At 38.9% G+C, this 26,050-nt stretch overlaps 1 protein-coding gene across 6 annotated transcripts in view; it reads left to right on the forward strand.

The window, feature by feature from the left end:
• The window catches only part of egh (beta-1,4-mannosyltransferase egh), a 126,455-nt gene that overhangs the window by 70,483 nt on the left and 29,922 nt on the right, over positions 1-26,050 (forward strand). The window contains exons 1-2 of one of the 6 annotated variants that reach the window (XM_067103772.1): positions 24,069-24,373; positions 24,507-24,575. The exons of 4 other annotated variants lie outside the window; for them this stretch is intronic. The gene's annotated coding sequence lies outside the window, so the exon portion shown is untranslated. Of the gene's footprint in view, positions 1-24,068; positions 24,374-24,506; positions 24,576-26,050 lie in introns of those variants that run through there. One more of the 6 variants, XM_067103773.1, reaches the window with a different exon arrangement.

Raw genomic sequence — 26,050 nt, forward strand, 5'->3', positions numbered from 1 at the left:
ATAGTTTGTCGTTGTCTGACAGGGGAAGTGGGCCCCGTTAACAGCAGGCAGCATTGGTCACCACCGCTGGGGGGTTGGTTTGACACGGTAGTGGAAATTTGAGAGGTAATGGGAACGGAGTTGGGAAAGGTTAGGGGAACGAAAAGTCCCCATCTTCGTTAGGAGCCAGTAACTCCAGTTGTTATTGAGAGAGAGAGAGAGAGAGACCTTTCACTGTACATATGGAAGGAAATGAATAAAATTTCCTGGAAAAAAAAAAAAATTGGAAATCAAGAAAAACCGTGTGTGTGTGTGTAAAGGACTGCAAAGATTAATAATCAAGTACGAATGCGCCGAAGTTTCTCCGGCGCAATCGAGTTTTCTATACAGCGTATAATGCTGTATGAAACTCTCAGCGACGGCCAATGAAGCTCAGCCGCGGCCCATGAAACTCAGCCACGGCCCGGTGGTGGCCTGTGTTGTTGGAACCTTTAGCGGTGCCAGACGCACGATCATGGCTAACGTTAACCTTAAATAAAACAAAGCTACTGAGGCTAGGGCTGCGATTTGGTAAGTTTGATGATTGGAGGGTGGATGATCAACATACGAATTTGCAGCCCTCTAACCTCAGTAGTTTTTAAAGATCTGAGGGCGAACAGAAAAAGTGCGGAAGGGCAGACGAATAGCCATCTCAGTAGATCTCTTTTACAGAAATCTAAAAGGGTGATGAAATCAACAACTTTGCACTTTGTGATATAAACTGATTTTCTCTTCACAGTAAAACAAAAATACTTGATATGAGTAAATGATAACAGTATTGAGTGAAAAAAAACTCGGATATAATCATATGTAGTATTACTATTATAATTATATTTGATCGTTTTCCGTAATTCTGTATTGGTATAATTTATTTATTAAGTATTTCTGTTTTACACTTACGGATTTTTTTTTTTTTTCATTGGAAGAGTCGATATGCATGGTGAAAGGGTCTCTCTCTCTCTCTCTCTCTCTCTCTCTCTCTCTCTCTCTCTCTCTCTCTCTCTCTCGCTTGATAACAACTTGAGTATTTTGGGTTTTTATACTTTTATCTTTTGGTGTCGCCACAATCTGCGTTTCGTATAACAGTTAATTATAATACAGTTTTTATGTGCTAGTACTCAGAAAGTCGTCGTGGCTGTGAAATTTATTCCCGTAACAATTTAAAATGTGGATGGGTAATAGTTTCCTTGATAACATCCAGTCTGTTTCCCACTATATATATATATATATATATATATATATATATATATATATATATATATATATATATATATATATATATATATATATATATATATATATAAATTTCTTATTCACACCGGGATCGTCCCTGGTGTTTCAAGTGAGAGTCCAGGTGGAAGAATTGCCAATGCCGTGGACTCTCACTTGAAGTACCAGGGTTCTGCTCCCGATGTGAGTCAGAAATTTATTTCTGTGAAACACGTTCTCATGTGTTCATTTCACACACACACATATACAGTATATATATGTATGTATGTATATACATATGTATGTATATACAGTATATATATGTATATATATATATGTATATATATATATATATATATATATATATATATATGTATACATATGTATGAAAGTACTACTCCTCCCCCCAGTGCCTCCCTCAAGAGAATTCTTTCCATTATTGGATTTCTCGTACTATTCTTTTCTACATATTGCAACCCCCCTCCCCCCCCCTCCTCTCTCTCTCTCTCTCTCTCTCTCTCTCTCTCTCTCTCTCTCTCTCTCTCTCTCTCTCTCTCTCTCTTAGGAATTCATAACAAACAAAAACTCCAATCAAAATATTCTAGGGAATATATATATAATAAACTCCAATCAAATATAATATATATATATATATATATATATATATATATATATATATATATATATATATATATATATATATATATATATATATATATATATAATAGAATTGTGTTTGATTGTAGTTTTTCTTTGTTATGAATTCCCTAATATTTCCATATAATTGAGGCTTTGGTAGGGAGAGAGAGAGAGAGAGAGCCGGGGGTTGGGGAGGGGGGGTTTGCAATATGTAGAAAAGAAGAGTAGTAGGAGAAATCCAATAATGGAAAGAATTCTCTTGAGGGAGGCCCTGGGGGAAGGAGTAGTACTTAAATGCTTCTTTAGAATGTATTTCACTCGAGAGAGCTTTTGAAGAAAAGTGCGCCAGGGGTGTGTGTGTGTGTGTGTGTGTTGTGTGCGCGCGCGTGTGTGGCTTTTGAGTGGATGGGTAAGACTCAAAGACCTGCATTCTTTCTCTTTCTTGTGATCTCTATGTCCTTAGAGTCATTGCGACCGTTTCCTCACACATTAAAAGATCTAAAATACGCTCTCTTCTCTCTCTCTCTCTCTCTCTCTCTCTCTCTCTCTCTCTCTCTCTCTCTCTCTCTCTCTCTCTCTCTCTCTCATGAGAGGCTGACGCAGTTCATTCCCTGGAGACTATTGATATTTGACTGAAATTTGCTTTGATGAGAATCCTTTGACAATTCCGCATTCCGTAAGGATTATAGCATTTCTGATGGCGGGGAGCGAATCTCGTCATTGAAAGTGAAGTCACATAGTTAAATAGTGACTTTTAGTCGTTTGAGAGTCACTTTTGAACTCATTTCCTATGCGGTACCCGTCTACTTTAAATCACCAGTTCAGGGAATGTAATTTACAGTAGGCAAAAAGTTTCATCCCTGGGACAATGTACAGACAACGTATACACGCATTAATTTTCCTATGTCGTCAAAGATGGCGATATTGTGCACCGGACGTTTGAGACTGTACGTGACGATCCCAGGGGCGTTACGTGCCTTGCAAATGCTTGACTAAGGTTTTTTTCATACTTATATAAAGGCCACCGGTAAAAGAAACTCATCTTGGACTAGACGACACCACATCAAAATGTGGTTTAATTACCTGTAGGCCATTTTCACTATACGCAATACATGTGTGGATACGCATTGTTTAATCTCTCTCTCTCTCTCTCTGTATGTATGTATGTATGTATGTGTGTATACTGTAAGAGAGAGAGAGAGAGAGAGAGAGAGAGAGAGAGAAAGTAATTTAGCCCAGTAAAAAAATATTGCGTTTTCAAATGAAGTGTGAATGACAAAATTTGAAGGTTGAAAATCAAGACTTGTAGATTTATTAATAGAATTTTTAAGTTTCCTACTAGAGCAGTGAGCGACCTCGCTATCCTAGTAATTGGGTTTTAAGCCTTGAGTTTCATAGTCCAGTCCAACCTTTCTCTAGCTTATTCAATCTTTCCTCATCCTCTCATCCTCTAGGTCCAAACTCTGAAGGAAAGACGGAAGTTGTTGCTGTTAATCACGAGTTTTAGTTTCGAAGATAAGAAGTAAAGGAAATTTGAGAAGTGTTGACACCACATGTGCATCAATATTCGATAAGAATCGCTTACAAGAAAGGCAAGACATTATTTAAAAAGTGTGTGTGTGTGTGTGTACAATAACGCAATGATCTCTTAACTGCCCTATGTCCTCACGATTTTTGGATACTGCTATCACTGCGAACGAACCTTATAACCCAGAGTTATCTGTGACAGGCGTAAAAATTTATTTGAGGCCATTGTGTACACTTTAAATACTGTACATATAAAATTGACTCTCTCTCTCTCTCTCTCTCTCTCTCGTTGGCCGGTTGGTTAAAATTCGCGTCACTGTAGTCCTGAGTTCTTGTCTTCCGTGGTTCGAGCCCACGAGACGACGAACTTATTATCAGCAAAAATTTCCCTTCGGGTAACATATATGAAAATATATTATTCCGAGGTAGAGTGAATTGGATATTAAAGGACGTTTTTAGCTTAATGCTCATATATATATATATATATATATATATATATATATATATATATATATATATATATATATATATATATATATATATATATATATATATGTATATATATATAATATAAATACTTAAGGTTCTTTGCAGCGTCTCTTCTGCCCCTAGCTGCAACCCCCTTCATTTCTTTTAATGTACCTACGTTCATATTCTCTGTCTTCCATCTTACTTTCCACCCAACTGCGATGTTTTCTTTCTGTTGCACCTTTCAAACCTTTTTACCATCAATTTCCGTTTCAGTGATGAATGACCTCATGGGTCTCAGCGCTTGGCCTTTGGCATAACATCTATATTCTATTCTCTTAACACATTCCAGTCCAGGTTCTCCTCAAGTCATTCATAGGTGAAGTCCAATGAGCGAAATATTTTCGGACGGTCGTGGATACACTCGCATCAGGGTTGTCAAGGTCGCTGAGGTAGTTTTTGCTGATCTCACCGCAGAAAAAAAAAAAAATTCATTGGTTATTGCAGCTGTCACAGCCCAGCTGGCCTTGAAACTGATTGCCATTGTCAAGCACATGATGGCATCCTCATCCGGTGGTGTCATTTCGTGTTCCAAAGGATGTCAAAGATTGTTATTTCACCATATGAACAAAGGAAAAAGAACAGTTGAATGGACACCTATAATGCAATCTCTCTCTCTCTCTCTCTCTCTCTCTCTCTCTCTCTCTCTCTCTCTCTCTCTCTCTCTCCTTCCTTTACATCGAAACGCGAGGCCTAATTCTTGTATCATACTTGCATTGACTATCGTTAATACCGAGCAATGTCGTGTACGCAGTCTCTGCATCCCTCCTTTTAAGGCTTCTTGGCAATTTTTTTAATGTCTGTTGTTGTGCTTTGGCACTTTTTCATGTTGCAGGCCTCACGCACAGTATCAGAAGTTCGGTAATATTTGAGAGGTACTATAATGTACATTTGTATTAATGAAATTAAATCACGAGATCAGTGTTAAGCTAGATTCGTAATGTGAAGATCTTCAGCAAATATATGCTTACTTGAATGATTTAAGATTGCAGTGAAAACTTGCTGAAAATCTTGGTGAATTTACGTTTGGAAGTCACGCAGTTCTTAGGTGTTTGTGAATAGAGCTTTGAGAGAGACAAGGATCACTTCTTTTGAAATCCCAACTTCTCAAAATCGGCTACGGTTCAAATTCCGTTGAATGTTGTGGTTTTCAGTGTTCTAAAATGTTGCTTATTTACCTAGTATGCCTATAGGATAGTTTAGCTTTCAGTTTTTACGGAACATCAGGAAATTGTTTGCCTATGTCTAGCCATTCCTTTCTTATTGTAACCATTACTGTCAAGGACCGCTTGGCAACTCTGCTGTCACTATTGAAGTGAAATCACATGACAATAATTCGCATCCTTCATTCTGAGTGAGTCAATCAGTCACGTCGGCCAATACTCATGTTTCTTGCAAGAGACAGACACACCCAAATCGCCTTTTCCTTTGACAAAGCATTCCAGAAAATAGGGAGAAACACAAATCACGAACGTGCAACATCAGAATTCAGTAGTATTAAAATGATTTCTATTAGTACAGTACAAAGCGGTATTGACTGGGGTAGCAGCACCTACCATTAGTGGGAGTTATTGTGTCTGTAATGGCCTGGTTTTCTATTTCCATGAAATCCTATCAGTAATCACAAGTGAAACTATAACAACAGTAGTAATATATATATATATATATATATATATATATATATATATATATATATATATATATATATATATATATATATATATATATATATATATATATATATATATATATTATATATTATATATATGCAGTATAATTTATTTATATATATATATATATATATATATATATATATATATATATATATATATATATATATATATATATATATATATATATATGTGTGTGTGTGTGTGTGAAAAACAAGGAGGAATCTCGGGAAGAGAATTGATTGCTTAGTTTAAGTGGATTAAGAAAACCAGAAAGGAAAAATAAATAATAACACGAAGTGGCAAGCTTAGCGTAGGAGAGCAGTGTTGTCACATATTCTGAGTGGAGGACGATAGGTGGTGGGGGGTTATAATTTGGACGTGCTGGAAGAATGGAGAAGAGAAAGTGCTGGCTGTATGGAGAGGAAAAAGTGTGGGAACAAGGTATTAATTGTGCATAGGGAGGAGGGGTCGATGCGACGCTGATGAGTGTTTTTTTATGGAGTCTCAATAAACAATTGAGGGTTGAATAATGTAGTGATTGTTGTATTGTTTTTCATTGAGCTAATAGGGTTACTTAGTAAACCACCACAGTGGACTAGCTGACTAACTGTCAGGTACCGTTGGTTATGATGGAATGTACCTAAAGCATTCCGGCTCACTCTGGAATCAAACTCGCGACCGTACAGGCCAATGGACCTGGAGTGATAGTTTATAGCTTTCCAATGAATTTAGACGTCATCTGATGCCGAAAGATGAGTAAGCATGTTCTATGGAAATGAAATTGGTTGTTTTAGTGCGCTTATGCACTATTTTTAAAAGATTATTACTTGCATTTTTCTGCGATTGGTCACTTTATTATTATTATTATCATATAAGGTAGAGGGTAGTGAGATTGATATTTCCATGATATGAAAGGCGGTTATGGACAAATGGAGCCATTGTTTACTTTTCTTTGTCACTTTCCAACGGAAAGGGGCCATTGATGCACTTTCCTAACCCCTGGAAGATGATATGGCATCACTGGATAAGAAACATGCAGTCAGGGTATTATTCATCTGCAGTGAGTACTGATATGTGCATGCGAGGGAGATTACGCTCAGGAATAGATAACCGCCCCCAAAAGGTCAAGTTGAAATAGTCTTAGCAAGGCTCATTTTTTACATGGGCATAGATTGTGAACCTTGACAAATACATTTAGAAACTGTCTTGGAGGAATTAAACTTGACACAGTCAGGGAATAGCCGTCCAGATATGATTTCAAGGTCGCAGAGTACATTGGGTGTAACTATGGCCAGCTGATAATGTTGAGTGGAAAATGACAAGAGACGGGGAGGGTTGAATTATGAGCAAAAAGCATGACTGGAAGAGGTAAAAAAGTGCGTGTGAGAGAACAGAACCTTGACTCTGTCTTTACTGTGGGAAAGTGAAATGCTGCATTTAGAACAACATATCCGGATGGCTTAGGTAAAAAGCTGGAACAAATCTCAGAGAATAAACCCTCAAGCAGGGTGGCTATGTGACGTCCTTCAGTCAAACTGAAATGTACTATAGCGAGGATGATCATTATCAGAAGGATCTCACCTTGAGTGACCCGTAGAGGTGATCTGAAAGGCAGTCGTTTCTAGGTGTTTGAAAAACTGAGCGGAGTTACGAATCAAAATTTTCGCAACAGGATGAGTCACAAGTAAGACAGCTATACAAATATTTTCAATCCCGCTTCCCTGGGAAGGAGTTTCCAAAAGCAAGATATGGAAGATTTGACAATTCTGAAAAAAATGTATCCGTTTCGTCTCTCAGTTGGTGAATAAAACGGGCGGTCATACGATCAGGGCAGAATCTTAGCTCCCTCTCAAGTAAACGAAACCCGGCCAACGTTAATGAAAAGAAGGTATGCACGGACGGACAACTGCCTTGGAGTGGTGTATAGATTCGTCCCTAGTTGGCGAACTGGGGTAAGCCATTTTTTTTTCCATTCTAAGAAAATGGGCTTAAAAGATTTTGATATTCACAGCTTGTAATTAGCACGTTTTGAGGAAATTTGGCTTGAAGATATTACAACAGAAACAGCGGAAGTTTTGATATGTTATAGAGTATAAAAAACTGAGACACTGTTGCTGGAAAACTCAAAAACTTTTAAAAAATGAGATACGCCAGTTTGACAAAACAGGGACGGATTGAGGACTATAGGAGTGTCTCATGTGTTCGAGTAAGGTATTTCGAGCGCACGTAAGCTATTAACGTTGCAGATTCAGGTACATTCCTTTTGATTGAGACTGAGTGTCTCTATATAGGCTGTTGTTATTACGCGGAATTCTTACGTGCTTGAATTGAAATTCTTGGTAACCATTCCTCAGTGCAACGAGGTCAAGACTCGATAAGGCAGTTCAGTATTTTGTTGGATTCATTTATTTTATGCAGGCTGCTTTTTTATGGAAGCTATAATTTATACCGTCCATCGATAGATTTTTTTTAGATTTATAATGTAAAGTATTGCCTGAGTACATTATATGTACTAGGCAAAGATTTAAAAATGGAATTTATTGTCAGTATTACTTACTACTAATCCTATGATATAGCCATAACGTGTATCATTAATCCTATGATATAGCCGTAACGTGTACAATTACTTACTACTAATTTGATATAGTGTACATCTATTATTTAATTGATATCAGTAACGTGTACATCTATTACTTACTACTAATCCTATGATATAGCCATAACGTGTACATCTATTACTTACTACTAATCCTATGATATAGCCGTAACGTGTACATCTATTACTTACTACTAATCCTATGATATAGCCGTAACGTGTACATCTATTACTTACTACTAATCCTATGATATAGCCGTAACGTGTACATCTATTACTTACTACTAATCCTATGATATAGCCGTAACGTGTACATCTAGAATGATGTAGTTTTACCACATAATGTATAATTTAAATATAGTTCATGTAATTATGATATGTAGGGAAGGAGGATTTGAGATAGAAATACATTACTAAAACTTGTGACTTTTGAGTTGTTCCCTACTTCATATTTTGTTTGAGAATTTCTATACGAAAAGTTGTTACTTGGACCGTAACATGGGGTGGTTTATTAAGAGCAAGGTTTTCAAGTTGTGTGAAGTGATGATTCGTCAGATAATTCTCTGTCGAGTGTCCTGTGAGAGGAGGCTTGGCACAATTCAATCTCCTTCAGCACCCGACCAAACCTTCTTGAAAACTCGCTGCCTCAGGCATGCGCTCTCTGCCCCTTGGCTTCTCCTACTCCTTTTCTCTTTTTGGTTGTATTTTCTTTCTTGCTCTGCTTCCTGTAAGTTATTGCTCGTTTTGCTTTCCACCTAGATATGTTGAAAAGGGGGAAATTTGGCCTCTTCGTATCTCCGTAGGGAGGTACCGCCGCCAGTGTACCTCACAAGTGCACTGCAGGCATTACTTAAGGTTCTTTGCAATGTCCTTTCTGCACTTAGCTGCAACCCCTTTCATTCGTTTTTCTCCTCCGTAGGGGGTTAGTACCGTCAGTGCACCTCATGCGGTGCACTGTAGGCATTACTTATGGCTCTTTGCAGCGTGCCTTCGGCCACTAGCTGCAACCCCTTGCATTCCTTTTACTGCACCTCTTTTCCTATTCTCTTTCTTCTTTCTTACTTCCACCCGCTCCTAACAGTTGATTCATAGTGCAACTGCGAAGTTTTCCTCCTGTCGCACTTTTCAAACCTTTTGCTGTCAATTTCCGTTTCAGTGCCGAATGACCTCATAGGTCTCAATGCTTGGTGTTTGGCCAAAATTCTATATTCAATTCAGTTCGTTTTACACTGCCTCCGTTCATGTTCCCTTTTTTTCCGTCTTTCCACCCCTCTTCTAAAAATTGTTTCATCATTGTTTTCAGCGCTGAATAACCTCATATAGGTCATAGCTTTGACTTTAGGCCTAAATTATATATTCCAGTTCCAGTCTGTTAACAACGATTGAAACACTTCCTTCATGTCAGTCGTTTGGAACCTGTCCAGATTTTATCGTATTAATCTGATTTCCATATTTCTGGATATACTATTACTTAAGGTTCTTTGCAGTGTCCCTTTGGCCCCTAGCTGCAACCCCTTTCGTTCCTTTAACTGTACCTCCGTTCATATTTTCTTTCTTCCATCTTACTTTCCATCTTCCCCTAACAATTTATTCATAGTGCAACTGCGAGGTTTTCCTCCTGTTACACATTTCAAACTTTTTTACTGTCAATTTCCGTTTCAGCGCTGAATGATTTCATAGGTCCCAGCGATTGGTCTTTGGCCTAAATTCTATATTCTGTTCTCTCCTCTGGATATTAAAAATGCTATGTGGCATGTTAAACTACTTCATGTACGTGTGTACGACTCAGTAACGTTGAGTGTTCAGTAGAAATGTCTGAAGTGCCATTTTCGGGTAAAGGAGAAAACAAAATCCAGATAATCTTGGTTTGTTGTTGATGCTGTTCTTGATATCAATTGTAAAAAATTCTTTGTCTTACTCGGGTTGGAGGGAGTTTTCGTTATTTATTACCCTTTTCAGGGTCTGCGGATTACTTCAAAACTACTCGTAAATATGTAAATTACAACAATAACGGCACTTGTGGCTATTGTTGTTTTGTAATGGTATCACGAGGAACATAAAAGCGTTTGAAGATAGAGAACAACTATTCAGTGCTTCATTAGCATATGTTTGCATGAAGCTTGAAGTGGCTGCGCTTTTTTAAAAAAATGTATTTTTTTATTTTGCACGTTCTTATCCTTTGCTATTTGCATCTTGCGCTGGTAGATCCTTGGTACTCCTCTTTCAACAATTCTTCCTGTATATCACTTCAGTTACTCCGTCTAAGCTCGAGATTCGGTACATCGTTGTAGGAGACATTTGCGGTCAGTTTTGTAGCACGGTAGACCCTTTACCCTGTATTCTAGAACACGGAAAAATAGCCCACTGCATAATTATGTAATCCTAACCGAAGAAAGAAATAAAATGCCACACTCTAGACTTATTATTTTCTTAACTGTCATGAAGAGAAATTTAGGTATTGTTGAGATCGAGAACAGCTCAAAGCAGAACCAGCTTTGTTAAATGGGTCTTAGAAGGGATAATGCTGCCCGGGAACCTGATTTAAACGGTTTTCTTGCCCGTGGCAGACATGCCTCCCCAAATCGCAGAGACGTTAGGACGAATAGGAAGCAGTCATAGATTGATGGGAATGGGGGCTGAGCAAAATAGAGTACTATTATAAAGAAACGACCAAAACTCTTCAGTATGGACATTGTAACTTCTCTAATATTGAAGTCACTTAGGATTTTAGCTGCAACTTCCCTAATATTGATGTCATTTAGGATTTTTGCTGTAACTTCCATAATATTGATGTCACTTAGGATTTTTGCTGTAACTTCCCTAATATTGATGTCACTTAGGATTTTAGCTGTAACTTCCCTAATATTGATGTCACTTAGGATTTTAGCTGTAACTTCCCTAATTTTGATGTCACTTAGTATTTTAGCTGTAACTTCCCTAATATTGATGTCACTTAGGATTTTAGCTGTAACTTCCCTAATATTGATGTCACCTAGGATTTTAGCTGTAACTTCCCTAATATTAATGTCACTTAAGATTTTAGCTGCAACTTCCCGAGTGCTGATGTCACTTAGGATTTTAGCTGTAACTTCCCTAATATTGATATCACTTAGAATTTTAGCTGTAGCTTCCCTAGTATTGATATCACTTAGGATTTTAGCTGCAACTTCCCTAATATTGATGTCACTTAGGATTTTAGCTGTAACTTCCTTAATATTGATGTCACTTAGGATTTTAGCTATAACTTCCCTAATATTGATGTCACTTAGGATTTTAGCTGTAACTTCCCTAATATTGATGTCACTTAGGATTTTAGCTGTAACTTCCCTAATATTGATGTCACTTGGGATTTTAGCTGTAACTTCCTTAATATTGATGTCACTTAGGATTTTAGCTGTAACTTCCCTAATATTGATGTCACTTAGGATTTTAGCTGTAACTTCCGTAATATTGATGTCACTTAGGATTTTAGCTGTAACTTCCGTAATATTGATGTCACTTAAGATTTTAGCTGTATCCTCCCTAGTATTGAAGCTGTAACTTCCCTAATATTGATGTCACTAAGGATTTTAGCCAGTTAGACTCGCGTCATTTTCCTCCCTTGTGAGGTCTTGATGTTATTTTAACAAGTAAGGAGCTTGATGACAGATGATGATATTTAGTAAAAAATTTTCAATTTTGTCATGTGAAATGAGGTTGAATCTTTCAAATATTTAGTAACAGTGTTATCCAGTGCCGATTTCTTGAGTTGGGATTTAGCTAAAAAACTGAAAAGAAGGCAAATCAAACAGTGGATAGGCTGAATAAGATTTGGAAGTCAAATACATTGAAATTGGATACGAAAATAGATTATGCATAAGTCTAGTACGATCTTTTTTGTTATATGGACATGAATCTTGGTTTGGCAGTGAAACTATATCTAGCTTTCGTTGATTTGGAGTCAGATGGCAGGATGGAGTGAGAAACAGTATCATTAGGGAGATTAAGGAAGTTCCATTTGTAGATGAGATAATGATGACGGAGACGTAGATGGCTTGGACATGTCCTCCTCACTACCTCTGGGAGAATAGGCTGGTTTATTGTTGTGTCAGGTGGTCGTCTGTGGGCACCAGAAGATTGGATGAGAACTATTAGAAGGGAGGCTTGTAATGAGTGGAGACATGTGGAAGATAAAGCGCAGAATAGACATGAGTGGCAGAATTTCACATAGGCCTCTTGTGTTATGTGGTATTGGCTGTTCATTCATTATATATATATATATATATATATATATATATATATATATATATATATATATATATATATATATATATGCCATGCCTTGACTTCTTGTACAAAGGATATAAGATGAGATTGCCAGCCACACACCCGTCCTTACGGATATGTAAATGCGCATGTGGTAACAGAAGTCTGGCATTTCTTGACGGTCACCCTCCAAGCACTGGCCAATCCCTGTCACTACAAAATACAGTCGATCTAGTTTATCATACGAGTATCATGACATTAACAAATAATATAGCAACTTCTTGCATGATGTCCTCAGAAATATCAACATTCAAAATGGAGGCCAGTACCAGTCGTCGCAATGGGTATTAGGAAATGTTCGGATATGAAAAGAAAGACCTTGAGATGACATCATCAGTGCCAAGGCCGTAAAAGTTATTGCGGTGATATTATGGGATTTGATGAACTTAAGCGCTCGCTTCAGGGTCTTCGGGAAGCCTTAGGGGCTTTGCTATAGCTTCCAGTGACGCTTGGTCTGGAATCCAGGCAAGTCTCTTGTTGCTAGGGTCTCACACGTGCAATAAATTCTGCGAATAGAGAAGCCTCAAAGTCTCTCTCTCTCTCTCTCTCTCTCTCTCTCTCTCTCTCTCTCTCTCTCTCTCTCTCTCTCTCTCTCTCTCTCTCTCTGAGGTCATAATCTCGGTTTTAGTCGCCATTATCCATTTAGCTTACATAAGCTTGTGGGGTTTTAGTGGATAATTACATTTGCTCTTATAAAAACGGAGATAAGCTATCACCTGTTGATACATATCATTTGGTAGAGGGCTCATGATGTATTTTGGGGCATAAAGTGATTTCTCTTAAATTAGAGTGGTATAATAAAAGCGTATTGTATGTTTTGGACAGTTCTTGTTAATAGAATTTTTCTCTTGACCCTGCCCAAGCCTCTTTGCTGCAAAACAATTCGTGATTATGCTCTGCACATCGTATGTAGGATATTATTGTCGTTACAGTCGTTATTAAGGTAGGATAAGAGTTCTGGTGAATAACTGAGCTTATTTTATTCGTAAAAAGCACCAGTTCTGCCGAAATTACCGGATCTTGGTAGATTTTTGGACAATGTCCGTAAAATTTAATTGGAAATATTACAGTTATTCAAGTTCTGGGAATTTTTATAATCGTTGTTGATCATAGTGTATGTCTTACCGATTTTTTTTTCTTTTTCTTCAGTAATACGTCCTTTCTTTTCCTGTAAACATTTGATGACGATGGTTCAATACGTCAATTTCCGGTTGTCACATAATTCAGAATCACGCCCATTGATAACGGTTAGGATACACAATTGAAATCATTTAAACCCTGGGTTTGCTTATCGTGATTTAGTATCGATACGACCTCATTTACTGTCGATATTAGCCCCCCCATGCTGATCTGTTAATGTTTATTCATACCCGGGATGAACTGTTTCTGCGGGAACGCAGGTGTGCCGGCGTATCGTTTCGTAGTTTAAATATATATTCTTATCGCTGCTGCTGCCGCTGCTTTCGCTGGCGGCTTGGCTTAGGAGAGAGAGGAATGTAAAATTTAATTAGTAGGGCTCGATAGTTGGCTTACTGCCTATACACGATGCAGGTGTAGGTTATTCTTGAAGAAGCCGAACGGGCTCTTCTAACGAGCCCCTCCTTCGCATGGGTAGTTTACAAGATGTGTGTCGGCTATAGTAGTCATTCAGCGTTCCCATTTACAAGGGCCCAGGGTTTTATTATGCCTTTCCGTGTAGGCTTCCTATTGTTATGCGACAGATTAAAAACGCTGCCCGGTCACACTTCTAGAAGGCTGTCATAGGACTCACCTTCACGAGGCGGGATACATTTGTATTCCGCGGTGTATAGAAATGTAGTCTCTTTCACCTTCTCTTTCTTATTAACATGCAAGGGCGTATCGACACTCACTCTGCTTTTGTTATCCCAAGCCCTCATCAAAATGTAAGATGTATGACCCGATACAGTAGAGCTCCGCGGCTGGAGTGACACACTGCCCTGCCAACACGGCCAAAGGGCGAGTCCGGGAAACAAGTGAAAGAAGAGGAAATCAACGATAAAAAAAAAAAAAAAAAAAAAATCCAAAATCTACCGATGTCCTGCAGAGCTGTGTTTGACCAATGAAATATGGTCGGTTATACTCAGGTCAGTTATACCCAGGTGCCGCATAACATAGTGTATAGGAAAAAATAGAAGCTGTAAATTCAGGGGTTGTTGTTGGTCGGTCGTAAATAGTAGCTCTCTCTCTCTCTCTCTCTCTCTCCCGAGGGGTGGGGTGCGATTTACATCTCAGCAATGCAGATAAAAACATTGAAGAATTCCTTTGCTGACCATTCTGTCTCGTACGGGCAAGCATTATTGTAAAAAAGTCCCGATAATGCATTCGCCTGGCGGACGCTGAAGTCTCCCAAACTTATACGGGTTTGTATTTTCGAGACACGGTAAATAATCGCCATTTATTGTCGGTATCGATATTGGCACAGTCTATCTGGGCGTTATTAAAAGTTTCGATGGCGTCTAGCGTTTCATATAATACTGAAAACTGAGAGCAAGGCAGTGATTGGTTCATAAGAAGTGGAGGGTATTCCCAATTGCCTTTTAGATTCAACGCCTCAAGTATTGGCAAATGGATCATTACGCAATCCAGCCGCGATTTTATTCACAAGGCACAGTCTCAGGACGAGTTATTGCATCACCATGATCAGTGGTTTTGATCTTCCCCAGCAACGTTGGTTTTTATACTTACTGCAGCGATGATTCAAGGCTGGCCTATATCCGTTCCAAGGTGACCGCAAACGCATGCAAATGAATCTCGTAATGATTAATCCTTGACACTAGACTTGTAAATGAGAACAGAGCGATGCATTACCGAACGGATGTCAGTATTTTGATACAATCTCGGACGTCATGTGGAAATCATTACTCAGACCTGAGTCATGTCAAGAGTCATCGAACTGTTGTAAGCAAATAGCGGATAGTTATACAGTATACTTGGCAAAATTTCGAGGAAAGATACTGAGACCAAGCGTAGCATAATGGATGTCGTTCGGGCATCTCGAACTATTTCCTAACGATGTGGTTTCCTAGAATGCAGTCCGCAGTCAAACGTCTGTCTTGAGGAGAGCCACGTGTTGTCACAAGGAACGTAGGGCGTCAGCATGAACGTTCCATGTGAATCTGTTCAGCGTCCATCAGACACACGAACCCTTAAGTATGATAGCCTTGAAAGGAATAAGAGAAGACATTGTTCCAAACATACATCATTTACACAATTCCACAAAGCTCAGGAAGTCACATCTTTTAATCAGGAATGTATTTTAAATGTTTTATTGGCTACAGCAAAAATACCTAGTGCAATTTTTCAAGAAAATAAGCTCCTGGATTATTGTATCAATGAACCATGACGTATAATGTTTGTCAGGTGTGCTCTGCCGACAGAGGACTTAATTCTGCCAAATTTGGCTCTACTTTAATTGCTAAGTTATTCGATAAATAATCAAACCGTCTCCTCTCTCATTGCTAGGTAGGAAACTTAAAACAAGGAATATTTGATTTTTTGCCCTTACCAGAGAGAGAGAGAGAGAGAGAGCGAGCGTAGCCCTTTTAATGAGACAGATTCCAGATGTGCTATTGACATTTTGATGGAATTTCTAGGAAAAAGGTGAAAAGACATACAGCGACAATACCCTTAATGAATTTTTCAACTTACTGTGAATTGTGACTCATGCTTTTCTCAAAACCCCCCCCCCCTCTCTCTCTCTCTCTCTCTCTCTCTCTCTCTCTCTCTCTCTCTCTCTCTCTCTCTCTCTCTCTCTCTCGACGCAGTGATAGTGAACCACAGGTAGCAAACGAGGGAATAGCGTTCGATCTTGGAGCCGGGCGATGTAGGGTATGCTATGGACTGGTTACCTTTCAGATTTGTATGCCTCTGTTGACCAGAACTTTGAATGATGTATCTGGTTATTAGTCGGTGGTTGCGGGTCTTACCTAGGATGGGGAGAGAGAGATAGAGATAGAGGAAGAGTGACAGACTACTAATGACATACACAGTCATATATATATATATATATACTTTTGAAATTATATCTTTTCAAACCTCGAACTGGTATTATATATTATATATATATATATATATATATATATATATATTATAAATTATATCTTATATATATATACTGGTATATATATATATATATATATATATATATATATATATATATATATATATATATATATATATATATATATATATATATATATATATATATATATATATATATATATATATATTGCTGGGTATTCTGCCTCATGGTTCAAAGGGATGGCGTACCTATGAATACCAGTTCGAGGTTTGAAAGATATATAATTTCCAAAAGTTAACCGATCCATGGGATAATAAAAGAGGTTGTCCTGGATAGGACTCAGTCAGAAGCCATGCATAATCTATACGTCAGTCCAGAAAAAGAGGACTCCATTGTATAGTCCATTGTAAAGAGCGGATGAGAGTTGAATAAAAAAAAGATGAAAATGAAATAAAAAGAGAGAAAGGATGATGAGAGGTGAAAGACCTCCTCTCTGCTACTCCCACTGTTCGGTGCGAAATAAACGCTCAAGGAGAAAGTGGCCGGGACCGAAGTTTCTGAAGATGGGTGTACTCTCGGTGGCCTCGGTCAGAGGGGCGGCCTATTGTATACATTCATATATATATATATATATATATATATATATATATATATATATATATATATATATATATATATATATATATATATATATATATATATATACACAGCATATGTTGCTTGGTGTTTATTTATTTTTATGATTATTTTTATCTGTATTTTTTTATTTACTTTTGCTGGTTTAAGTGACACAGGCACGAAATTTCTTGTGATTGTTCAAGATTTCTGTAAGCGTGTTTGTTAAAATAATGATCTACAAAATAAGATTGAATGAATAGTCTGTAAGGAGAATTTCAAGTTTCATATTGAAGACCTTGAAGTGAACATGCAAGTTCTATGATGCGAATGAAAAGTTTAAATTTCTCGAAGGTATTTGAACGAGGAAGGGCAGAGAGGCCCCTTGGAGGCCGGGCTCGGTTCAAACGCAGCAGCTTATTGATTATAAGGTGAGTAATTCGTCTTCTTTGCTTATTAATGGTTCCGGTGAAGTTTTTGGTGACATTTCGAGGAGTCGGAGCATCCGGTAAAAGGTTGAGGTTGACTCAGACTCTCTCTCTCTCTCTCTCTCTCTCTCTCTCTCTCTCTCTCTCTCTCTCTCTCTCTCTCTCTCGTAGAAAAAACGGATATGTGCGTAGTATTTTGTGTGTTTGATTTTTCCAGTTTCGAGTTGATGCGTTTGAAAAAGGAACAGCAGGTTATTACATTATGATATTTACTTGAGCATCTCACTCCAAAGAATGAAAACTGGTTAATGTTGCCTTGAAATCTGTCGGTTTTTAACGGCATTATTTATTGAAATGCTGCCGAAGGGTTCTTCGCAGAATGAGATCGATGGCTGTTGACTCTCCGTTCCCTTTGTGTTTGTTTGAGCCAAAGATTGGGCTTTGTCCAGACGCTGGCTTAAATGCCAAGTCGCGGCGGTTAGATAAGAATGTCACAATGTGTTTTTGGGTTGTACTGAAGAGGAAATAATGCTCTATTGTTCGCTGGATGTACAGTATGTTGTTTTGTAATGTTGTCAGAAAAAATTATGATTTTATAGATGGGGAATTTTTTTATGTTTTTACTTTATGATTTTTTTTTCTGTTCGACTAGTATAAGATTTCAATTTTTGTGAGGTAGAAACCATGCCCATTTTATACAGATGTTCAGATTATTTATATATATATATATATATATATATATATATATATATATATATATATATATATATATATATATATATATATGTATAATATATATAATGTATTTATATATATGGGTGTGTATGTATGTGTTTGTGTTTGATTCAAATTCTGCAACGACTTCTTTTATTGTGCTAAACTTTTCACACTTTCTGTTTTCTGAATCCAGCTACTTTCGAGATGTAACCCCTTAACTCTTATAGGCCGGGCGAAAATATACATTAAGAATGCTGGGCGAGTAGACACGACGGACTGAGGGTAATCGTCTTTGCCCGTTGATTTAACCCAAAAAGATGTGAAAATGATCCTTAATAATCAGTCTATTGAGGCCTCTTAGGATTCTCGAGGCGGTTCTTGCGTCAGCGCGATGGGACTTCGAGGAGCCCTCCTGCCGGCGTGTTCTCCTTACGAGGATCTTGGCTCTTTGGATATGGAAGTGGTCCGATTAGCTAAGGACCGTAGAGGAAATGAAAATAAACTCTCATTCGTACCAGGGGAGCGGGGATTATTTAGTGGGAATGAGTACTAGGCTCTCTCTCTCTCTCTCTCTCTCTCTCTCTCTCTCTCTCTCTCTCTCCTTACGAGGATCTTGGCTCTTTGGATATGGAAGTGGTCCGATTAGCTAAGGACCGTAGAGGAAACGAAAATAAACTCTCATTCATACCAGGGGAGCGGGGATTATTTAGTGGGAATGAGTACTAGGCTCTCTCTCTCTCTCTCTCTCTCTCTCTCTCTCTCTCTCTCTCTCTCTCTCTCTCTCTCTCTCTCTCTCTCTCTCGCTGAAATTGTACGGGAGCGGCGTGGCTTTAGATTCCTTACTCTTTACTTGAATATTGTTTAAAAGTGGTTTTCTGAAGAGATTTTTTGTTGTGACCTTGAGGGAAATATAACTTTTTTTCTGCGGCATGTCGGGCATTTTGGCCAAGCACAGATGTTTGTTGGGCATGACCCAAAGAAGCAACTCGGGCTCTCATTCTGGATATTGGACGTTTTTCTCTTTTGTTCACCGTGTCCTAAATTTCCACGTTCAGAAGATGCCCCAGTGGCTGTTGCATCATCGAGTAGTCACAGTGTTGATGGTCCTCGTTTGTCGTACGTTTTGATTTTTATTGCCAGGCTCAGTGAAAGGCCTGGGCAACGATCCAGTTGACTTTGATTGATTTTAGAGTATTTTCTGTTCATAGTGCTCCTTTCCCCGTGACAAATACTCCCTTCACTCAAGCATTTTTTGTTTTTCCCTTTTTATTTTACGGCATCAAGTATGTTTTGCCGCAGTCAGTTGTAAAATCTAAATCAGTTCATTGATAGTTATTTTTGTGCTTTTATTTGCTTCTTATTTAATATCTTTAGTCATATATGGTGTTCGTGAGACCTCTTATTATACACAATAATAAAAAATGGGAAGCTATTTATAAAAACTGCAACGTTTCGCAGTCAAGTTGGTCATTTCTTAACGCTCGTGAAGTGAAAGGAACAAATAGAATAGGAGGGTCTGTTGCTGGGCTCCGTAATAAATTGGTCCTTAACATGACACCAAAAATCGGCAATTTCAGGCCATCCCTTTATCAGCTCCTAATCATCATGATCCGTGACCGCCTGGATGGAATCGGGGTCATCTGTATCTGGTATCGTGGTCACTCACTCACTTGTACCGCCATCTTTCAACGAAGACCCTGGACTCTGTCTTTTTATTGTTTTTGTTTCTGAATGATATCTTCTTACTGTTTTCGTTTCTGAATGACGCCAAGCGGTAGACTCGGTAGAATATGTGAAGAGATGCATTACTACTACCCCTGTGGATCCATCGAGCGTTGCTATTCATGGTGTGCTTGTATCACACGTTGAACTTCAGTACCGGCAATTTGTTTTATTGTTTTTGTTTTTGAAGTGACGCCAATTGAAAAACTCGGCAGAAAATGTTTAAAGATGCGCTACTACTACTGCTATGGATCCATCGTACGTTTCTGTTCATGGTGTGCGCGTATCTCACATTGAACTTACAGTACCGGCAATTTTTTTTATTGCTTTTGTTTTTGAAGTGACGCCAAGGGATTTGGACAAGTTTCCGGAAATAACATTTACGATACGATTAGGAGTTTTGGGTTGCCCTCTCAGAGGAAGTTCCTGGGCAGAGTTACCCAACCAGAGGTGGCACAAATTAGGCCTTCTGTGAATGTGAAGCCACCAGCATCTCGTTTCTCACCGAAAAACCTATGGCGGAACTGGGATTTGTTAAAAAAATAACAAAAATCGAGTCAGCATTTTTCGTATCTTTCCTAGACAGTGACCTCTAAGGGTAAAAATTTTAACCCGGTATGTATCCACCTTTCCGGCGTGTTTAGTACAAGCCGCGTTGGGGATTACCGTAAAAACATAAAAAAAAAGACTGTAAATATCATAAAGATAATGACCCCAAGAAATATTAGTCCTGGATAACGACCCCCGAAAACCATTGTGGGTCACTATCTAGGAAAGATCCCATTTTTCATCATAGATATAAATTTTACGAAAGAGCTCTCTCGCAATAGCAACATGACCACACAGTCGATTGACAAATTCACCCTAGTTATGCCCCCCCCCCTTTCCCCACCACCTTCCAAATCAGTCATTACACAGCAGATTCTTACCGAAATGAAACACAGTCCCGGATCTCATTCACTGCGAACCTTTTTATGTAATGCATGGAGGAACAACCAGCTCGAACTTGTTCTGCCTTGTGTGATCCAGAAGCAGAGTAATGTGACGAAGTCATCGTAATTTCAGTGAACGACGTTTTGCGTTTTTTTTTTTTTTCTGACAGAATTTACAGCGAGATTGCCTGAAAATTCGCGAGTATTGAGATCTATGTGCGTCTTTATTGCTTCCGACTACAAAGAAATTTTTAATAGGATTCTCTTTCTCTCTTTTTCTCTGTGTCCTTGACTGAGTCCACTTGTGACCGGAGGCAGTGTGAAAACAATCAAGAATTTTCTTGGAAAAAATCGTGGTCTTTTCAAAAGTAATGGCGACCTTTTCGGAGCACCCAACGTCCGGAACTTTCGTCGCGTGAATTATATATATTCACGTTGAGAAAGAAATACTCTTTTGATTAAAAACTTTTTTTTCTGCTAGCACGCGCGCGCGCTAACATATAATGTATGCGAATGTACCACAGAACGAAGGTACATTTTAACTGAAAATGTCGTAATTTTACCATTTTTTATCCCTCGTAATGAAGGGCTTAGTTTTCGATAAGTGTGTATATTTTAGAGAGAGAGAGAGAGAATCGCCTTTATGGTCACAGATTAACGTCGAACGTAGTCGTGTGCAAAGGGCCAGGTGAAATGGATTTGATTTTGATTTTATGAATTTTAGGCTGCCAAGTTAAGCACTGGGACACTTTCGGCCACTCAGTGCTTAAGACAGCGAAAAGAGGAAGTTGGAGTGGTTGGGCAGCAAGATAAAGATATCCAGAAAATAAAGCTGGTTAAATACAAGGATATATAGGTGGAACATAGAGAAAAACCCCCACATTTGCACTAAAAATTAATACTTAGTGATGTTGGACAGCAAGCTTGAAGAAAGGAAGCGGGATGGATACTTTGTATATCTTTATCTGTTTATTTATTAATTTATATTTATTTTCCTTTGCTAATAACTGATCTCTTCTCTCTGTATTTCCTGTTATCTTGTGGAACCTCTTTCAAATGAACACCATATTTTTGGAAGCTTGAATTTCGAGCCACTGGCAGTTCCTTTGTTGGGCGAGTCGGTAGAGTTGTCGGCTAGCACTCGCTAGGCCCGAGTTCGATTCTCCGGCCGGCTAATAAGGAATTTATTTCTGGTGATAGAAATTCATTTCTCGCTATAATGTGGTTCGGATTCCACAATAAGCTTTAGGTCCCGTTGCTAGGTAACCAGTTGGTTCTTAACCACGTAAAAATAAGTCTAATCCTTCGGGCCAGCCCTAGGAGAGCTGTTAATCAGCTCAGTGGTCTGGTAAAACTAAGATATACTTAACTTTCTTTCGAGCCAATGGCCTTTGTAAGCTTGTTCCATATGGTTTATCAGAAGAGTAGAAATAGTAATGAAGGTAAAGCAGGAGGCTAAAAAGTGGGTGTAGGTAGGGGCCGAAGGGACGCAGAAACACCCTTCAGTAATGCAGGTGAAATGCAACGTGAGTGCAAGTTGTAATTAAAAGCGGCCTGGCACCCCTGCGTTTGTGCCAGTTTTAAGAATTATTGTTTGCCGGGTCTGCTGTATCTTGGGGGTCCCGGATCGAAACTTCACGAGTCAGGAAAGTGTGATTCGTTTAATCGTAAGCTGGTCTGTCAGAGGGTTCTACGGACCAGGACAAAGATTGTGATATCGCTATCGCCAGATTAAAGTCTTGACGTTTACCCGATTAAATGTATTATTAGACGATTGATGTGGTGGTCATTACATTATAACATATCTTTCGAAGGATTTTTTTTTTTTTTTTACAGTTTCTGATGAATTTATGAAAACCATCCCTGAAAAAAATGTTTAAATTCAAAGATGTGGAGACCAACCTAAATTGAGGTTGAAAGCACGAGTAGCCCATGATGTTATGATTTTTACGAGAGGAAAGGGTGGGACAAAATGTTAATCGCCTTTGAGACACGTCGATACAAGTATCAAAGATGGAATGAAAGAGTGATGATTTTAACCCCTGTAACGGTTTAGGTTATTTCGATATAAGAGGGATGAGGGATTTTTTTTTTAACCCCTTCATCGACGTTAAAGGTAGAACGAAGTTGTGGCTAATCCTTGGAATCACTGTGACTTTGCAAGGGGCGAGGGCGGAATTACGGAAAACTACCTTCATTTTGTGGGCGTGGTCGAGTGGTGTGTGGGTAATGACGCAATTAGAGACTTGAATCCATTGGATTTGATTGTAATTGGTTGTAGCTCAGTGCGCAGTGTTGTGGTGGGACCAAAAGTGGAACTCGTGTGCCGAAATGGATTATCATACTCCCATTTATGACGGGATTATGATAACCAATCAGTATTTTATCAGTTATACTGATCCCCTCCCCCAGCTCTCTCTCTCTCTCTCTCTCTCTCTCTCTAGTATTTATGATGAATAAAATACAGTGTAGTAGTTCCTATGTAATAAAGTAAATTGAAATAAAATTCTTTTGTGAAGTATCCTTTAAAATCCTTTCTCGTTCATTTATTGTTAAGAAATGTCATTCCTCTATTGGATCATAAGTAAAGAAGCCCCTTGCGTTTACAGTTGAAGCTAAATGGAATTTGAGATGCGTCGTTATCCGTCTGTTTGCCATCGAATTTCGTTTTGTGTTCAGTATTGCCTTTGCATTCGATCGGTGAAGCGACCTTTTAAGAGGTTATTGAGCCCAGTGATGTATTTTCTAGCATTATATCGATTGAGGTCACAGGTGAAAAGGACGGTAACCTATCGAATCCTTTCCTCCTCGTTTTGATTCGTTTATCTCTGGTGAACTGATCGAAACCCAGTTTCGGGCTGCTTGGAGCCTTAGTCTGAAACTGATAACGACCCAGAATCTTACTCTTAACCCGATCATTGTTGCTGCAGTTACTCAGGTGGAGGTTCAGGAAGTGATTCTCTCTCTCTCTCTCTCTCTCTCTCTCTCTCTCTCTCTCTCTCTCTCTCTCTCTCTCGTGTACCTTGAACTCGTTCTTATCGCGTGGGGCTGGTTCAGGGGGCGTATCCGGTTTGCTTTGGATAGCGATCGAAAAGTAGTGACTGGGGAGCATTCAAAACAGAGGGACACGCCTTGGCGGCTGGTTGACTCACGCACAAGATCAAAGTTTTCCCGGAGTCGTGCGAGTGATTCAGTCAGTCATGTGAGAATCGCCAGGCAGGGAGACCCCTTGCTCTCGCTCGCTACTCTTCCCGTCCGGGTCCTTCCTTCGCTGCTCTGGCACTGCTCGGGTTTAGTTTGTGGGGTGACAGTGAGGTGGACGTGTTGCTTCAGCTCCCGAAGTATATTTGTCAATGATAGATTGCCTCTGCCGGGAAAACTGGCGCTACTTCGCTGTCGATGAACTGTTTTGTCTCCATCGAGTAAGTGGGAAGGCCGCCAAGGATGTGTAACAACTTTGTACATCAGATCGTGTAATGATGTGTTGTCCCAACTGTCTGGGAAAATGCAGCTTAGAAAATTTGAGGACTAAATTTCCCACTTTTTTTTTTTCAGTTCTTTGAGTGTAGAGATGTGAAATTGTGTGCTACCACGAGGACCCACATTACATAACTTTCAAGTTAGGTACTGCATCTGATATGTGTTTTGCATGCATTTGTTGTGTCTTCATAACACATTCTCAAGCTGGAATATTTGTCTTAACCCAAACCGTATTCGTTTCTGCTCTTTACTAGCTGTGTTGATCACTTCATGGCTTCTGCTGATTTTCTGTTGGTAGGTTGGCTTGGAGCTATTCTAATGATAACTGAAGAATATAATGCATTTGCGTAAGAAAATAAGTTTGTCAGAGAGAGGGACGGGCTGGGGAGTGTGATGATTTTATTTTTTGTTTGATTTTGGTCTGTTTATTTATTTATTTTGAGTTATCTGGTTTCTGTTATTTTCCTCGCTCGCTATCATGTTTTTAATCTTTATCAGCTTAAAGAAAACGTGACATTAGAAGTAATTTTTTCGGGTTGCATTTAACTGTCTACTTTGTACCGAGATAATAAAAAAAAAGAGTAGCTGGCCATTAACATACAGAACGTAACGTTCTGACTGGATAGTAATCAGTTTGCGACAGCTGGCATCCGCTCTACTTGAATTTCTGATCGAAATGATTGAGAGAGAAAAACATGAGGACAAAAGATCCTGCCACAGCAAGCTTGCTGCTGCACCATCGCTCTCCGCATCTGTTGCACTCCAGTTCTCAGTTCAGTTTGACAGTGCCTCGCCCCCACCCCCTTTTTTGTTGGGGGGGGGGCGGTTCCGAAATCCGCAGTCGAATTGTCGTTGTCGCCAAAACTTAACAAAATGACTGAAGAAAGAAAATTGGACTGTATTGTATTGCACATTATTGGTTGGTTGGTGACATTAGAGAGGAGCTGCAGGGTAGTGAATTTGGAAGTGTTTGTAAATGTACTTTGTAAGTTGTTGATAGTGATGAGAAGCTGCGGACTGGTGAAAGAGCTTGGAGGCGTCAGTAAGAAGACCTTGTTAGTTGGCAGTAGTGAAGTGGAAGTTTCAAGTGCATGTATGAGTATAAAATGTATGTGCTTTCTACACTTGTTTGGCCAAAGCCGAGCTCCTTTTCAGATGCAATATCTTCCATTGGTGATTTCATCACATAATAGCATTCCGTTGTGAACTGGTCTTTTTATCTTTTACCTCATCACATTTGCCAGAGGACGGACCTGTGCGCCTTGATGAGAACTTTTTGAGTCGATACAGTTGTACTCCAGATCCCAGTGAAATCAATGCGATTTTAATGCTTCTGTGAAATAACATTCTTTTGGTTTGATTTACTTGATGTTAAACAGCTCTCTCTCTCTCTCTCTCTCTCTCTCTCTCTCTCTCTCTCTCTCTCTCTCTCTCTCTCTCTCTCTCTCTCTGGAAATCAAACCACAAGAATGGTGTTTCACAGAAGCATTAAAATCGCATCGATTTCACTGGGATCTGGAGTACAACTATTTAGTTTCGTGAAGAAACTAAATTAGACGTTATTGGAATTTTAGGTAGTAGTCTTTGGTGGTGGTTATAATCCTGTCATTTGAACAAAT

This window comes from Macrobrachium rosenbergii, chromosome 5 (assembly GCF_040412425.1).
Source record: "Macrobrachium rosenbergii isolate ZJJX-2024 chromosome 5, ASM4041242v1, whole genome shotgun sequence".
In the NCBI taxonomy this organism is placed as follows: domain Eukaryota; kingdom Metazoa; phylum Arthropoda; class Malacostraca; order Decapoda; family Palaemonidae; genus Macrobrachium; species Macrobrachium rosenbergii.